Consider the following 15,983-nt stretch of genomic DNA (forward strand, 5'->3'; position numbering starts at 1 on the left):
CTTTGTTACTTTCTTTCATTTATATTCTAAGCTTTGTTACTTGCTGTACTGTTCTTACTTTTTTTCGTGTCTCTTACGGCTCAGAGCTCACTGGAGAGTAATTTGGTGAGTTATTGTGTACACAAAGGTGCATCAGTTATCAAATTCAGCTTTCTCCAGGTTTCTGTTGATCAGAATGCATAGGCAAAAGGGGTAGAATTTGGTGGGTATTTCTGACATATTTGAGTAGTAAATCTAAATTCATGAGACTTTGAAAGAAATAATTACAAATAGTAAAATCAGAATCATGTTCACTCATGTATATATTTTGTCACTGGGATTATTAACATAAAAGTTTATTTAAAATGAACACCAGTGTTTCTGTTATCTACTGATGTGTACAGGGCCACCTTAAAACTTAGTGGCTTAAAATAGCAATTTCTGATTCTCTCTCATAGTCCTGTGGACTCTAGACTCATGTGTGTTCTTTCTCCTGAATCTGTCATGAATTTGCTGTTACACAGTAGCTGAGAAGAGTTATTTGAAGGGTTAGTTGAGCTGGGTATCTAAGACAGAGGCGTCATTAGAATGGCTAGTGCCTCACCTGTCCTAGCTGGAACACCTGGAAGATGCCTGGACAACATCCCCTCTCTCCATGACCTGTCTGTATGGCTAGCTTGGCTTTTTCTTTTTCTTTTTCTTTTTTTTCACAAAATGGCAGCCTATATCTATGGTGGCTGTACTCTCAGGGTTATTTTAAGAAATGTAGGCACAAGGGGCACTTGGGTGGCTCAGTGGGTTAAAGCCTCTGCCTTCGGCTCAGGTCATGATCCCAGAGTCCTGGGATCGAGTTCCGCATCCCGCTCTCTGCTCAGCGGGGAGCCTGCTTCCCTCTCTCTCTCTGCGTGCCTCTCTGACTACTTGTGATTTCTGTCTGTCAAATAAATTTAAAAAAAAAGAAAGAAAGAAAGAAATGTAGGCACAAGCTGCAAGGCTACTTGTGACCTGGCTTTAGAAACCAAGCAGTGTCTTCTTTGTATTCTATTTTTTGTTTTTTGTTTTTTGTTTTTAATACAGGGTCAGGCCAAATTCACTAAGGGAGAGGTCTATGAAGGGGTATAAATTGCAGAAGATATGGCCATAGGGGAACCTTTCTTTAAGAGAGTTGGTGTCTCTGTTTAGGTAATTTACTTTCACTGTCTTAATCACTTTCATGGCCCTCCTTAAAATATATTAGTTTATTACAGATGGATAATACTATATAAGTGGAAAAATACATTCAACTGTAGATTTCTTATTAGTTAATTATTTTCATTTTTCATATTTCATGCAAATACTTATTTCAGTATTTCTTTAATTTTTATCTTTTCTGAGGCACTGTGTCCAGATGATCTTTTTTCTGCTTGACTACTTTAAAAATTTTGTCAAGGTATAGAAAGCAAAGTCTACAACTTGCAAATCTGAAAATAAGGAAATATGTGAGTTTTAAGCTGCAGATAGTGCCGCTGCCTACCATGTGTTATCCTTACTCACTGATTTATTGAACGTTTATTAGAAAACTGTCATCTTCTGGAAGATCGGAGTACTACACTGAACACAACGTGATTTATGCTATGAAGCCTGTGCTTTTGTAAGGTGTTCTTCAGAATCCGTATTTCTCAAATTTAATGTGCAAAAAAGATCACTGAAAAGCTTGTTAAAACACAGGTGGTTGGGCCTCACCCCAAGTTCTTGATTCATTCAGTCTGGGAAGGGGCATGATGGACATTTTGTCCAACACATTATCAAGGAAAGCCGTTGCTTCTGGTCTGGGGAAGGTACTTTGAGAATCACTCTGCTAGCCAACAATCTAATCATGTGTGCTTTTCACCTGATTTGGGACTAGAACAAGGTCAGGAAAATTGTGCCAGTTTCTAACAACCAGTGAAACAAACAACCCTTGATTTACATCGAAAATGATGCCTGTGGACTGAAGACAATGCCTGGGCTCAGTTTTTCTGAGTAAACCCAGACCAACCCCAGGGGATTTACACTCTTACTGAATCAGAGTCAGAAATGACAGAAAAAGTCAATTGGTCAAATTCAATTTTCAATATTGGAAAACCCATCAACGATTTCATCATAATTGATTTACACAGACAAGGCCTTAGAGACAACCTAATTTCCAGAAAGGCAATAATATAATGGAGAGACCATGAAATTTCAAATCAGAAACCAGAATGAGAGTTCTGATTTTACCACTTACTGGCCTATGGTACCTGGGAGTGTTTCCTTCCTTTCTGGGAATATATATATTTTTTCTTACCTATAAAATAAGAAACAGAGTAATATTCACATTATAAAATTGTGAGGGCATCAACTGAAGTAATGCATAGGAAAACTATAAGTTATTAGGCAGATCTTTTAGATATTGGAGGTCATTGTTAACTGGTGATTGAGTCAGTAGTGATTTGTTTTGCTTCTTATTGGAATCCACAGACCTGTTGGTCTTTACATCCCATAGTTTTTCAGGCAACCTCAGAAGATTAATTTAACATATCTTTTATCTCTCCTGTACTTGCCTTTTTTCAAATTGCACTGTTGTCTTCAACTTCATCATTTCAAGTCTGGTTAAATGCAGTTTTCTACCTGGAGGCCAGGATCTCCCTGAAACCCATCTCACCAGCAGTCCTGCATACACACCAAAGGAAGTGCTTTATTTATACTGTAAATGCTCCTTTCAGAAAGAAAAAGAGGAAAGATAATAAAGATAATCAAGTCGTTATTTACTAAATACAGTGTTCCAGTCATTGTGGTAATAAACTATCCATGCATTATCTTTTTTTAACAGTTGCAGCAACACTTTGAGGTAGACTCTGTTATTTTTCTGAATTTTAACTGAGAAAGGTGAGGTATAAGTAAGTTTTGAAGATCCAGTTGGAACAGCCTGAGGGCTAGAACTAGATTGCAAAGGCAGGTGTGTCCCAGTTGGGAGGCCTTACTCACATCCATCCCTTGGTTGGTTGACCCTAAGCCTTCCCTGGCTTTACAGAACATAAACAATAAAGGGTTTGGAACCTGAAACAAAATAATCTAGTCTCTGACAGGATCCTTCCAAGTATAGTTCTCACCACCTGTACACAGTCTGGGCTTGTTTCCTTATTGTCCCTTTACTTGCATTGATTTAGACATTGTTGATGAAGTCTTAGAATATAAGTGAGGTTCGGTGGAGTGGAGTCTGGAGCCGATGACCAAGAAAGAATTCTTGAGACATCTTTGGTGCAAAATGGTGGTTTATTAAATAAACCACAGGGACAGGACCCATGGGCAGAAAGAGCTGCTGCCCCAGGGTTGTGAGGGGGTGTAGGTTATGTATGGTTGTGTTGGGGGAGGTAGGGAAAAGGGAGGTTTCAATAGAACTTTCTAAGGCTAAAGAGGACCTCTAAGATACTAGATACCTTGAGGCCCTGTCATTGTCAAGGTTTTTTCCTCTAGCCTGGTATTAACATTAAGATAGTTGGGAGATTCCTAAAGAACGTCACATATGTCCCACCCAGGAGTGGGAGTGGGGGAAGTTTGCAGGGTGTCAATTTGTGCTTTGTCCTCAGCCAGCCTTCTGTTCCCTCATCATTGTTGCATTCTTCTTTTTTTTTTTTTTTAAGATTTTATTTATTTATTTGAGAGAGAATGAGTGAGAGAGCATGAGACAGGAGAAGGTCTGAGAGAGAAGCGGACTCCCCAAGGAGCTGGGAGCTGGATGCAGGACGAGATCCTGGAAGTCCAGGATCATGACCTGAGCTGAAGGCAGTTGCACAACCAACTGAGGCATGCAGGGGCCCTCATTGTTGCATTCTTAAGAAACTATCTTGTAGCAGCTGATGATGATGATGATGATGATGATGATGTTGATTCATTTTCACTGAGTACTTGTGCCAGGAAATTATCTGAATTCTTTATATATACTAACTTTGTGTAACAATATTTAGAGATTAAATATTATTATTATCCCCATTTTGTATGTGATTAAACTGAGGAACAGAGATATTGAATAATTTGTCCTAAGTCACATGCTCATAGGAAATTGGCATTCAAGCAAGTGTATCTGACAGCAGAGCTCATGGTCTTAACACCTGTATAATCTGGATTTCTGTGCTGCATGCTACTGATTGCCTTTTCCCCCACATTTATCTTCTTCATTTAAAATTGCATCCTCCTTTATTTCTCTACCCAATAAAATTTAAAAAAAAAATGTTCACACTAAACTTTCCATGCATAAAGTTTCCTAAGAGAACCTGATGAAGTTCTAGAACCTAGGTGAGGTTCAGTGGGCTGAGGTCCGGAGCCGATGACCAAGAAAGAATTCTTGAGACATCTTTGGTGCAAAATGGTTGTTTATTAAAGCACCAGGGAAAGGACCCCTGGGCAGGAAGAGCTGATGCGGGGTTGTGAGGGATGGCAGGTTCTGTACCCTGCGGTTGGGGGAAGGTAGGTTTCAATGGAGCTTTCATATGCTAAAGAGGGCCTACAAGGTGCTGGGAGTATCCCAGAGGTCTTCCAGGATACCCAGAGGTCTTCGGCTTGATCAATGTTGTCTTTTGGCAAGCTATTAATATCAAGATAGTTGGGAGATTCCTGGTGGGATGTCACAATCCTGCTATCAAGCGTCTTTGTTAGTGAGATTTAGGTTCAGAAGAGATTTAACTATATTCACATTTCCTTCTACCTCAGCCTCCCTCAGTTTTGTGTATGGAGGAGAGGGCGACCTTAGGGCTTGAGGAACTGAGTTATTTACCTCTGGAAATTTATCAATAGCACAAGGTAACTTCTTTGTTTGTAGATCTCTAGGACATTTGTAAACCAAGGGGAACTATTTGTTTATGGCCCTCAGGGGTGCCTGAGGAATGTCACACATATTACCGAGGGGAGCAGTTGGAGAGGGGGTGCAAAGTGCCAGCTTTTTCTTTGTCCTCAGCCAGCCTCCTGCTCCCTCATCAAACCCATATCACCTGCTATTTATGCCATCTGTTTTATCTGTATGTCTCTATAAATAGAAAATATTTTCTCTCTAACTAATCACTAAATAAGTTTAGGTGGTAGGGGATATTTTCTACTCCAGTTCTCCCTCTACCTGACAGGGTGCTAAGGGATTAACAATAGGTACACGATGCAGTTTTTAGTGACCAAGTGGCAAAGGACCCCTGTTTTTGCTTTTGTTCTTTTTTTCCTCACATGACTCTCCTGCCATTCACCCTGGAATGTACCACTTTTCTTTATCTGGTCTTCTATGTCTAGCTGGAGTTTTACTTTTTCTATCGAGTTTTTGTAGACTCTTCCCACTAGAATGAATACCTTCTCCTTTGATTTTATAACAGTTATTGTCACAGCATTCATTTGATTGTTCCATTGTAATTTTATTACAAAATTTTCTGATTTAAATTTGACAGAATACTAATCAATAACGAGCCTCCTTAGAAGATATTGGTTGGGGATGTTTAGTCTTCTGTGAAATACTGTCAAGAAGATTGTTGGTTTTAACTGCTAGGGATGTAGGTAAAAGAGAAAAGTGTACAAAGAAATCAATTTCTGGGTGGAGTAGATATCAAAAAACACATGCAATAAGTCTGAAAATCCTGTTAAAGACATTATTATAATGAAGGTGCTTAATATTTATAAGATCCTTCATGTCTTAGAATTGAAAAGAAGAGTTTATGGGTTTCAATGCCCTTATCAGTGAAATATTATCTTTTCCTTGCTCCTTTCTGTGGTATATAAGACCTACTACTGTTTTGTGGGGTTTTGTTTTTGTTTTTGTTTTTTAGCTCTTTCTCATTTTGCTTTTCTGAAAGTAAATATTGAGGAAGAAAAGTCTGAAAGCTACAATGCTCATATTCACACCAAGAACATGGACAGATGGATATCCCAATCCATATTACTTACAATTTTAAGAAAACTAATATTGGTTAAAGCAAGATATCTGTATAGCAGATGTCCTTCTTTCTCCAACAGCTCTGAACACCAGCTGTTCAGATGAGGTTTTTATGAAGCATAAAGTCTGGGTACTGCTGTTCTATGTCCTGAATATTCTTTTAATTTTTTTGAGAGCAGAAAGGAAGAGAGAAAGAAAGAAAAAAAGAAAGAAAGAAAGAAGGGAAGGAAGGAAAGTCAAGTCAAGTCTCCAGGAAGAAAGTGAGGGAAACTGTGTTGGAATGGTATCACACTAATTTAAGTGCTTTTTCTCTATTCATATATGCGTAAAGTCTCTAAGACAGGACTTAGAGCAAAAAATTGAATGGGTACCAAATATTTTCTTTTCATGTATGAAATATGCAGAACCACTTCCCTTGCTTGATGGTAATTCAATTTTATAGGGTTAGCAAATATTTTTCCCTCCAAACTTTAATATCAAGAGGACTTTTCAATTTAGAAATAAATATCCTGCCTCTACCAAGGGCTTTACCTTGATTAACCTTCCTAACTAACTGGGGAGGTTACTTGCTATGAATGTGTTTGCATGTGAACTTCAAGCTGGTTTTATTGACATAAGAGGTCAATCTAACAAGGTCCCAGCATCAAGGGAGGAGAGCAGAGAAGCTATACTAATTGTGGCCATGAAGAGCATGTAAGTGTTTTCATTAAAAGTCAATACTCATGCAGATTTTCAATTCACCATCTGGCCCTCTTTGCACTGATATTGAAATGCAAGAAGCTGATTTAGTTACCCTTCTTCATCATTTTGTCATATATTCACAGACTACCTTTTTACCATTTCTAGGTAATATAAGTGAAAATATAGTAACAGAATTTCTGTATCTCATTTTCTATTTCTTCAGATATTTTGAATCCTTATTTCAAAATACCACTAAATTTAATTTCAGTTTACTATGAAAGAAGAATTAACTTGGCCATCCTATTTAAACATATGCACTAATCATAGGACTTGAGGAACCATTTGAAAATTTATGGTTAATATTGAACTAAATTTATTTTCAGAACTTTTGTTAATATGTTTATGTAGGAGTAAACATGAGGGGTGGAGATGTTGGGGTAGAGGTGAGGGGATATTGCTCATTCTCTAATAACTCTTTGGAAATTACAGTGAATTTAGTAGGTATAAATTAGAGCTACACTTGCCTCCTAGTAGCATATATAATCAGAAATTCTTATTTTAGAGCATTGTCTTATATAATAATCTTGATAAAAAATCATGAGGCAACTCCCCACTCCCCTGCTTTACATATGAGACAATTGGTGCTAACAGAAGTTAAATAATTACCTAAGGTTTCACAGTCAGGAAGTAGCACATCTAGGATATAAAACCAGATTCTTCTGGGTTGGTTTCACTGTCCATTACTTGCTGTGCTAACACACAGAAAATAATGGAATTGGCACTTAATATTCTGCTTCTTGGTAAAATTCAACCAAATGCTATATTTGTAAATTCAGTCTCAATAATGATGGTTATTTGTTCCACTTAGCCTATCTCATTGTCCCTTGATCACACTTTTCTCATTGTATCTTGTCCTTGTATTCTCATAATTTATTTTAGGTCTTTAACCACTCCTCTGAAGAGAGGAGTGGTAAATCTTACCCTCTGTATCCCTTTTAGTTTTAGTTAAAATTTACTTATTCCTCTCCAAAATCTTCTTCAATGTCATTGAGCTTATTTCTATGAACTTCTCTGGTACTCTATTGTTCTACTGAATTGGTGCTAAATTACATATTATGTTGTCTGGATTTATTGGCTTATTCTTCATTACATTTTAAGATTTTAATGTAAATAATTTTATCTTCTTTACTATTTCTACCAGTCAGACAAACTAACAAAATAAATCAGGATGTTAATGCACGATAGAGAGCAAACTAACCAGAGATTGGGTGGATTAGTGTATCAGAAACATTATCCTAACAGGTCTAGTGAATAATGTGGGAAAACCTGCTTTTTATTGATGTCAGTAAAATGGAGAAGGCAAATATTAGTTGTGGAAAATGCTGCATTTCAGAACAAGAAATGACTGACAACAGATCAGGAAGTCAATAGGAAATCCTCATAAGGTAAAGGGCATCTCCGTGATCACAGCTCATCCAATCAGTGTATACAGGAAAACTTTCTACAAGTCACCAATTCTTCATCATAAATTGGAGCTATTTCATTGATAAGATTAAGAACTTTCACAAGGTCATCAGAAGTCTGGTCTCCTGAAATGCCATCAGTTTGAAATGGTTTCAAGATGTGAAAATCACAACACAGAATGAAAGTATTTTGTAAGGGATTAAGTTGCTGCTTCAGTGACTTGGGCAAATGTTATGGTGGTTATCGTGAAGTCTAAAAAAAGGAAAGATAGTAAGAATCTGTCAGTTTGTGCCCATCCTGGCTTTGATGACACTGTGCCCTGATCACGGACACAAGAATCCTTTCCTATAATGGGAGATGACTCATTAGGTTACCATGGCATTATGAAAATATTGTGTAATGTACACTTTATTGGGTATGAAGTGATTAAACAGAAAGTCTCCCAGCTACTGTTGCCTTGGGAGGTTTTAATGATGCTATGCAGTAAGGCTCATGGTTGCTGCCCAAATGGAGAATCTGTTTCCCTTCGTCTCTGAGCAGCAAAGAACTCCTCCCACCAGAGGACCTTTAGAACCTCTTCCACACTTAGAGAGATCACATCGCTGGAGCAGAAGACACTTTTTTCCTACACACAGGCCAGAAAAGAGATGATAGACACAAAATGCTCAATTTAAAACAATGCAACAATATGTAGCATAGGTATTTGAGGGATTAACAAGTAATGGTTTGGTTTTCAAAATTCCTGCATTGAACGTTTATGTAAGCAAAGACCAAGTCATGGTACTATGGACGTGGAAGTAAGAAGTGAAGGTCTCAGACCAGAGGAGAAAAATGTAGAACACAAAAAAGAAAGGTTGGACTTTACCATTACAGGGAATGTCCTGTGAGCCACCTTGGTTCATGCTTAACACTTGCTCATTATTATTAATTAGACATTGTTATGTGCCAGATACCTGCTAGATCCTGAAAAATCAAGGGAAAGTTAGCAGATGTGATTCCTCACTCTCATGGCATTTATAGATTAATAGGAAAGACATTAAAACACTAATCATCCAAACAAAAGTATAACCACAAAATACTTTAAGTGCTATGAAGAAAAGATACAGGGAGGGTAATGTTTATAGTGTTTAACAAAGTGTCTTAATATAGCCTAGGAGTTGGAAGAGTAGGCAGTTTTCCTAAGCAAATATTATCTAAGTTTAGATCTAAAATGAGTGGACATAACATAGATAAAAGGGGTCACTAGCAGGTAAGAGGTATTGAGGACTAGAGAGAGGTGGACAGACCTATCATGTGCCAGACGGTGTTAACATGGATCAGGAAGCGAGCTATAGTGGCTGGAACTAAGAGGCAATGGTATTATTTAGAGTTAAAATTATGTTTGTCCATATTATAAACAATAGATTAAATGGTACAGGATGATTAGAAAGGAACCAAACCAAAGAAAAGCGGCTCCTCATGATTCCACTGCCAGCTATAGGAAGGAGGAACCTATACTGTGTTTTTCAAGGCATGTAGAGACGGGGTTATGGTATTCTCTCAGGTGAAAGGAAGAGAATTGTGCTGTCAACTTGGTGGGAGGTGCACAGAGTCGTATCAAAGAGAAGTTTGGAGAATTTTTCCTGATGGTGAGGAGAGGATGAGAGTTTGCCAGTTGTGAGATCTGCCTGCATTCTGGTAGAGAACCTCCCAAGAGATGACTGAGCTCATTAACATCAGTGGGTGTGGGTCATTCCCAATCAGCAAGGCACTGGCCTTGGGAATATCAGAGGTGGTGCCATGGCTTTTCGTAAGAGACCCTAGAAGACTAAGCAAGGTGTGTGGTCAAGAGAGATCGCTTTCTTAATTTTGCACAGCACAAACTGGAGGAAAGAAACTTTAAAATTTGCAGATTGAATTAGTTCAGACTAGTTAGGTGGATGTTGAGCAGATTTAGGAGAATTATGAATTAGTGTTTTAAGCCACTAAATTTGTAATATGGAAACAAATGAATGGAACATCTGAAATTGCTGCTTTTCTCTTCATTTGTTAGCACCATCATCTGCCAAAACTAATGGCAAATAGTGACTTTTCAGCTTTCCTCTTCTTCCTTCCTTCTCAACTTTTTAAAGTCTCCACTGGACTTATCAAATAATAAGTTATCATCAGAAGTTGCATTGCTTTTTACTGAAAATTTTGTTGCATTTTTTCAACTAATTTATTTATTGTGGTGTATCCTGTTATGCTGTATTATAAATTCATGTTTCTGTACATGTTCCTAATAACATGTTATTTTTTAGAGAATAATAAGTAATATTTAACATTATAATATATTAATGTTTTAGTTATACATGGATGGGCGTTTTACGTATGTGTGTTTTACAAAATTGATTAGGGGTTTAGTGTTCATGTGTATTGTATCATAACTTTCCCATTTAAAATAAAGGGAAATAAACTCTTGTTCAGCATTTCTTGCTGAGAATGTCAGAGTTTTCAGAAATGAATTGCTGATGTTAAATGAGACATAGCTATTTTTAGGATTTCTGCTTTCTGTAGTGGAAGAAGCAAAAGAGAGAAGGGGCTTCTCTGTTGGATAACCACAGAAGAGTGTCTGCAAGTGGGTGGAAGATACTGAGTTTGTTTTGGATATGTTAGTTGTCTGATGTTTTCACACATAGGTAGGGAAGCCAAGAAGGCAATTGCTTAGTTAAAAAAACAAAAGCAAAAACAAAACAAAACACCAGAAAATAATCAGAAACAACTGGGAAGTCCTTAACAATGACTCAGTTGTATTTGGGTCAGATAAAATTATGAAAGGGAACTACACACATACAGTGAGTGGCCCAGGAGGTCCAACTCCAAAAGCACAGATGAAGCCAATTATTTCACACAGATACTACCTAATATTCATCCCTTTGAAGCCAGAAATGGAGGCCAGATTGCTGCTGGTTCTAGCAGTGCTTTACAGAATCTTCCGTTTTAACTTATGTAATAAAAAGTTCTCATGAGTAAGAGTTATATTCCATGTGGCCAAAGCAATTGATTCAGGCCCCCAAAGAACTCAAACATCACTTTGTATAGGAGAGAAATACAGCCACACGTTTCTGTGAAAATTCCATGTATGTACAAATGAGATGCAAAGAACATATGTTCAGCCATAAATATGTTCATGTATAGCAGTCTTGTCCTTCTGGAATAATCACATGCAGGGACATTTGAGGAAATGCAAATAAACTACTTAGAAGTGTTCTTGGCACTTTGTAAGTGCTCAATAAATGTTAACTGCAGTAATAATATTATTGTTATTCTTTTCCGTCTGTTTCTACACCTCTTTCTCCTCCTCTGCCTTTTCTTTCTCCTCATATTCATTGCTTCTCTGGAAATGTCCTTATAGTACTGTTAATGATTCCTGGTCACCCATTTTCAGAACAGAGTCATGATTAATTCTCTTCCTTGGCCATTTTCTTTTCCAATTAATCCCCTTCTAAGATCAATTTTACTCCTACACCCTTTAGTTCTCTCCTCCATCTCATGCTCTTTGCCACTGTCATGTTGAATATTCCTATAACTTTTCATCTAGAAAGCACCAACCTCAAACCGAGGATGGATTGCCCATGGGCAGTGCTCTAACCTTGGAGCACTGCAAAACAGGCATGTCATAAAGATGAAGATAATTCAGTCTTGATGAAGCTTTTCAGGGTTTTTCTGCCAGAAAACCTAGAAACGTATTGAAGGTTTTTTTGCTACCCATTTCATTCTTTATAGTTAAGCATTGATTTTATTATGACCCACAGTCAAGGGCAGTAATACCAAAATATTTTCCAAGTTTAAGATCTAAGGCTTCTAAGATCTTATAATCTGACCTAGCTCCTGACTCATCTCCTTCATTCTAGCTGCTGCTTTCTCATGTACACTGTTTTCAGGATAGTGAGTACTTCTGTAATGAAATTGCACTGTTCAGAAATTAACAGTGATTTATGGTGATTAAAAATATCCAAAATTCATAGAGATGTGGGTTAGGGAGAATTCTGTAATATTCTGGGGGTATGAGTATAAAGAATGGGCTTTCATAGGGAAACCTATATCAAAGATAAGTAAGAGAAGATCATAGCCCACTGATGTCTCATCATCCTCCAGAGAGGTTCTTTGAGGGCAGGGTATTTTGGATACTACATAGGTTTGTGTTACAGGTGTGGGTAACTTTCCATCTCTGAGCTACCTCTTGGTAGTGCGTGCGGGAGAACACCTTTGATACGTGTAAGATACCAGGCCCAAGGAAAGCTGAGCTCAGGTGCACGGGGCTGGGGGAGTGCTTGGTCTCTGTCCGCCGCTTCAAAGGCAATCTGAGCCCAAGTATTTATCCACTGGATAATCCTGCTTGTCTCTCTCCATAATTTATTAACTACTAACAAGTTTTGAATTAAACCTACCTTTCTGATCCTGACACCCCCCCCTTGCATCCTATGCTGACTTTTCTTTCTTTTTCCCTTCCTTTTGCTTTGCTTTGCTTCCTTACCTTCCCTTCCCTTCTCTTCCCTTCCCTTCCCTTCCCTTCCCTTCCCTTCCCTTCTCTTCCCTTCCTTCCTCTCCTCTCCTCTCCCCTCCTCTCCTCTCTTTTCCTCTCTTTCCTGTGCTGTTTTTCCTTGAAAGATTTACTCCTGTTGGGATATCTACCACTTTGCTTACATCAGCCCTCCACCTCCACACTTATACTTGCTTCCGACATCAACTTCATGTTTATTCTACATAACCTTCAGAAATCATGTTAAATACTGCTCCCCTTCATGGAGTCTTCCTTTCCATTCACCTATGGTAGTCTGGATGTTTTTTTGATGGGAAAGTAAAGTATTTAGAAACCTAAGCATACTGTTTAAAAATTAAAATAGTTTAAAAAATAGAGAAAAATAAAAATTAAAATGGTTTTTGAGTAACTCTGTATTTTTATTCTTTTCATCAAAGCTAATTAATACAATAATGCCTTTGTTTAGGGTGCCTGGGTGGCTCAGTGGGTTAAAGCCTCTGCCTTCAGCTCAGGTCATGATCCCAGAGTCCTGGGATCGAGCCCCACATCGGGCTCTCTGCTCCACAGGGAGTCTGCTTCCTCCTCTCTCTCTCTCTCTGCATGCCTCTCTGCCTACTTGTGATCTCTGTCTGTCAAATAAATAAATAAATAAATAATCTTTAAAAAAAATAATGCCTTTGTTTAAAAATTACATTTAATTAATGAAACATGTAAGGGGCCCAAACTGACTTAAGAGATATCAGGATACTTTGTAGGAACTTAAGTTTTATGAACCGTATGAATAGGCCAAACCAAGACATCAGTTTCAAGCTTCTGGTAAAAGTGACTTTTTTCTAAGAATTCTAAGCAACAATTTCTATAAAGCTTTGTTAGTCAAGCAATGAAATGTGAACTTCTTTAAAGAAGTTTATAAAATTGCATTATTTAGAAGTTTGGGAGTATATCATATGTTAAATAGAAATAATTTTTTTTAAGGATTATTTATTTATTTATTTGACAGACAGAGATCACAAGTATGCAGAGAAGCAGGCAGAGAGAGAGAGAGGGAAGCAGGCTCCCTGCTGAGCAGAGAGCCCGATGTGGGGCTCAATCCCAGGACTCTGGGATCATGACCTGAGCCGAAGGCAGAGACTTTAACCCACTGAGCCACCCAGGCGCCCCTAGAAATGATTTTTGATATAAAATATAAAACTCAAGCAGGACCTGAAAAGACTGAAGAAATAAGACCATACTCAGAATAGACATATATTAAACTTTGAGAAAGTATTAAGAGGAGTTAAGGTAAAAACTCATGTGGTATCCAATTGCACCTAAGCAGCGGGCACAGAGTGTATTTCAGAATGGTATAAAATTGCTTCTTGCCTAGGAATATCCATTAAATAAAGTAGAAGTAGAGGTTCTAAAATAATAATTTATATTTTAGAGAGAACTAGTAAATGTGTAGTGCAAAAGAAATATAATTTGTGCTTTGTTTTCTTGAACCATTACTACTAGAAAATGTTTCCTAAGTACTTATAATGTATGAAAAAATATCCACAAACAGTGACAGATGTGACTTCCATCCAGTGGTTCTGCTATCTGAGTAAGTCTGGTAATAAAGCAGACATAAAAACACCAGAAGATGGATGACTTATATGGCGGTGATGCAGTTTGCTTATGGTTTTATTTTTCTGGTTTCCTCTTTGAGACCTCTCCCATTGCTCTATGATTTTAAAAAAGTGCCATGTGTGGGGTCACAGAATTGCCTTTTGGTCCGTTTTTCTCCTTCATAAATAGTCTAGTATGAGGCTAATGTTAAATCAGTATGTTACAAATTAACACACTCAAAGACCCTAGTTCATAAGACACATTTTTGCTTATTCCAGCTTTATTTGTACATGGCTAAAGTAAATCAGGCTTGCTAGAGGTCTGTGATGTGATATTAGCAATTTAATAGAGATGCTGGTTTTGATGATGGCCATTAGAATATCTTTAAAAAATTTTTTAAAGACACTTTTATGGTCATTACCTTTAAAATTTCCACATTGTAAATAAATGGTAGGGTTTTTTTTCCTGCAAAATAACAAGATAATAGGAGAAAGAAAGTTGCTGACAAGTAGGTAATCTTTAGGAAATTCTGTTCAAGTGCTATTTCCTGGAGTGACAGAGTCTCTGAGGAATATGTGTCTCTAAGACTGGAGGACCTCAGGTATATTAATTGAATGCTTGATATGAAGATGTCCTTAATGTACCAGTGAATTGCATCTGTAGCCACAAAATTTTGGAAGGACAATGGCTTTTTTCAGTTGTCTTGTTTCTTATTACCAACAAGGATAGACTACAAAAATAAGAGAGAACTATAAAATGGACAGCTCAGGTCCAAAGAGCTATTTAATGACCATCCATTTAATTATTTATTCATAAATCACATAACTGTTAACTAACTCTGTGCTTAGAGATGATTTGATACTTTCAAAAACACCTGTCACACTAAGAAAATGATAATCATCTCTTACAATTAAGTATTATAAAATTCTCAATCTTTATTGTCTTTTAATTGTGTTTATGTTGTAAAAAGCTTTTTGTGAATTCCAGTCACAGAAAAAACTAAGAATGGAAGTACGTTGATATTTTTGATACACTGTTAGATACCGACGCTCCAGCGGATAGGAGTGATATCTATGCATTAACTAGGATAATACTTGATTTTATTAGACAGTATTGCTAGATGGATGAATAAATGCATTGTGATAATTGGTAGAGTGAAATGCTGGTGTCAGACAAACACATAAATAATTCCCTCAGAATAAGGCATTTGCTATTGTGTCAGTTAGTCACTTGAGAAAAGCCACTATAGCATTTGTTGAGGAAACTGAGAATACTAATTCTTGAGATTAAAAAAAAAAACAAAAAAACAAAAAACATCTCCAAGATGACCAGTATTTGTGCCTCAAAGGATGGAAAAAGAGGTGTTGGGGAGAGATGTAGTTGGAAAGGTAGGCTGTATTCAGATCTTGCAGAGTCAAAGGTCATTCTAAAGAGTATGGAATTTTAAGTAGAGGGGTAACAGAATTAACTGTGCATTTCACAAGAATCAATCTGTTTATTACCAGAAAATTTATTTAAAGAAATGATGATACAGTGCTCACTTTGGCAACTCCTATACTAAAATTGGAATACTACAGAGATTAGCATGGCCCCTGCACAAGGATGACATGCAAATTCATGAAGAAATAACAACCCAAACTTCCCAAATCGGGGGAAGGAAGAGAACATTCAGATTCATAAGGGAGACAGGATATCAAATGGGATAAATCTAAATAAGTCTACATGAAGACACATTACAAGGTAGTTGACACAAGTCAAAGATGGAGTGAATTTTGAAAATTGTAAAATTTGTCACATGCAAGGGATTCCTCATAAGACTATCTGCAGATTTCTTAGCAGAAAACTTGCAGGCCAGAGGGAATTGGG

At 37.3% G+C, this 15,983-nt stretch overlaps 1 non-coding gene across 1 annotated transcript; it reads left to right on the forward strand.

Moving 5' to 3' along the window:
• Positions 1–15,650: 15,650 nt before the first annotated feature.
• LOC123928330 lies at positions 15,651–15,754 on the forward strand. The gene has a single exon (XR_006815668.1). It is a non-coding gene; the product is annotated as a U6 spliceosomal RNA (small nuclear RNA).
• The last annotated feature ends 229 nt before the right edge of the window (positions 15,755–15,983 follow it).

This window comes from Meles meles, chromosome 1, assembly GCF_922984935.1.
Source record: "Meles meles chromosome 1, mMelMel3.1 paternal haplotype, whole genome shotgun sequence".
Classification (NCBI taxonomy): domain Eukaryota; kingdom Metazoa; phylum Chordata; class Mammalia; order Carnivora; family Mustelidae; genus Meles; species Meles meles.